This window comes from Scyliorhinus torazame, chromosome 24 (genome assembly GCF_047496885.1).
Source record: "Scyliorhinus torazame isolate Kashiwa2021f chromosome 24, sScyTor2.1, whole genome shotgun sequence".
Classification (NCBI taxonomy): Eukaryota; Metazoa; Chordata; class Chondrichthyes; order Carcharhiniformes; family Scyliorhinidae; genus Scyliorhinus; species Scyliorhinus torazame.
In genome coordinates, this window is record NC_092730.1 from 42727193 (window position 1) to 42729787 (window position 2595).

Here is a 2595-nt window from a genome sequence, read left to right on the forward strand (position 1 = left end):
CATCAACCCCTGGCTCACACCTCATTCTGGAACCGCTGCAAGTCCATATGGTGTATGTACACACACAGTGCTGTTAGGGAGGGGTTCCAGGTTTGGATGGTGCCTCGCGGAGTAAAGTTGTGGGATTCGAGCCCTGACCTCCGGAGGAGACTGCGACCTGAATTCGGCCATCCTGACGTATTCGAAAGGTTAGGTGCGATTGGGCCGAAGTCGGGTGGTCTTTCCGTGGGTCAGTGCTGACTCGATGGGCCGAATGGCCTCCTTCCGCACTGGAGCCATTCTACGATTACTGAAATAGGGTGAAAACGGCAGCATCAGGACACAAGGACAAGTTACGGTCTCAGGCCAGAGTAAGTGTCCAAAGTAATGACACACACAACATTAGAAATCAATGAGATAAATACATTTATTGTGGACTGGTGCCATCTCCTGGCAGAACGGGAGCCGTGCGACACGGACACTCTCATTCAGGAGCATTTTAAATTGGAGCGAAATAACTTACGCTAAGTATGAATGTGTTCCAAAACAGTTTATCAAGCTAATCTAAAGTACCAATTGGAACCTGATTCTTTCAGTGAGCGATGGTGGTTTAGTCGTGAGCATAGCTGCCTTCCAAGCAGTTGACCCGGGTTCGATTCCCGGCCATCGCAATAAAAAGCTGGTTGTATATTTTTGCGCCACTTCGTGAGTTTCAAACCGAGAAAGAGAAACAGTTCCGAACTCAGAATTTGGGCGCAATTGGGGAGTGAAATAAGTAACTTTCTCATCATTTTTTAATGTGGTTTCAATATGGACAGTGTTCCACTATTCACCCACAAGCCGTCAAACAACAGCTAAAAGCCGCAGCTTTTTCACTTCACCCTCATGAAGTGGACCAAACAGAGACACAACAGACACGTTACAGGCGAGGATGGGATTTGAAGCCACGTGTACAGAGCACAATGGATTATTGTGCATCACCTTAACCACGTGGTACAGCTGCTTTACTTCAGGGCCCTTTAGTATCCTTCAATCTGACTTCTCTGCGTTTCTTTCGCACAGTTGCTGATGTACAGAACACAGTCAAAGTGTAAATAAATAAAAATAATCTCTGAGTTAATTTGCGCTTGTGGCGCAACGGGAGCGCGCCTGACTCCAGATCAGAAGGTTGCGTTGAAATCATGTCAGGCGCGCGGAGTTTTTCTGCAGCTTGTTCCAGGAATTTCTCTCTGTAGAAATGCTCTCGAAATGACTCCATTCCACGATGCAAATAATATATTTCATATTTACCTGCTTGAGCAAATTTGTCAAATAGCAGCAGATTCATCTCGTCCTGTTAATGCAGAATGACAGTGAGTTCAGTAAGAAATGTTTACAAACAACAGCAATTTCTTTCTGCTCACTACACAGTTATAGTGATCTGTATTAAACAGCAGGAGCGGGAACCGCAATCCGGAGTCTTCACCTTAATGGTGAGTCTGAATTTCAGTTTGGGGGTTTCAGAGAGAGCGGATGTTATTGTGGAAACTGAGGTCACTTTTCCTGTGAATGGAGCCGGATAAAGAGCCCTGGCCGGCCTGAGAGTCCCCGAGCCTCCATGAATCTTCACAGCTCACAGAGTGAAGGGCTTTTCCACTTTGAAAATGACCATGTCCGGCAGCTGGAGCTTTCCCTTGTATTTTCTGGGATCTGGGAAACAGCGGATCATCAAAAAACAGAAATGAAACACATATAATTGCAGTATTTATTTAAATGGGCTAAACATCAGTGCGCATGGCCTAATGGATAAGGAGTCTGACTTTGGGGAAATCGAGTGATGATATCAGAAGATTGCAGGTTCGAGGCCTGCCGCGGTCGTTTTATACAGAAATCCGGTATAACTTGCTGACAATCCAGTTTTCCTTCCTCAGCTCAGTTTATTCAATTCTCTCTCATCTTAGTATTTCGTTTACCCCCTAATTAATCCACAAGATCTGTTTGATTTGGATAAAGAAATGATTGTGTATCAAGCGGTTCAATACAATTCTGTGGAGGGAATTCTAATGTCCTCAGGAAGATGGTTAGAGTCATAGAGTCATAGGTGTTGACAGCATGGAAACAGGCCCTTCGGCCCAGCTTGACCATGCCGCCCAGTTTCTATCACTAAGCTAGTACCACTTGCCCGCATTTCGCCCATATCCCTTTCTACCCACCCTGCCCATGAAACTGTCCAACTGCTTTTCAAAAGATAAAATCGTGCCCGCTTCCTCACCACTGCCACTGCCTCACGAAGCCCGTTCCAGATGCCCACCACCCTCTGTGTGAGGAAATTTCCCTTCTGCTCTCTTTTGTATCTCTCCATTCTCACCTTAAACCTATGCCCTCTCATTCTAGACTTCTCTACCTTTTGGAAAAGATGCCGACTACCTTAGCTATGCTCTTCATTATTGTCTCGACTTCTGTAAGTTCACCCCAAGACTCATACAGTCCAGCGGGGAAAGTCCCAGCCTAACTAGCCTCTCCTTATAAATCACCATCAAGTCCTGGGAACACCCTCGTATATCTCTTCTGCACTCTTTCTAGTTTAACAATATGCTTCCTATAATAGGGTGAGCATAACTGAACACAGCATAACGT

At 45.6% G+C, this 2595-nt stretch overlaps 1 non-coding gene across 1 annotated transcript; it reads left to right on the forward strand.

The window, feature by feature from the left end:
* Positions 1 to 578: 578 nt before the first annotated feature.
* Positions 579 to 650, forward strand: trnag-ucc (transfer RNA glycine (anticodon UCC)). Its single transcript has one exon. It is a non-coding gene; the product is annotated as a tRNA-Gly (tRNA).
* Positions 651 to 2595: the final 1945 nt, after the last annotated feature.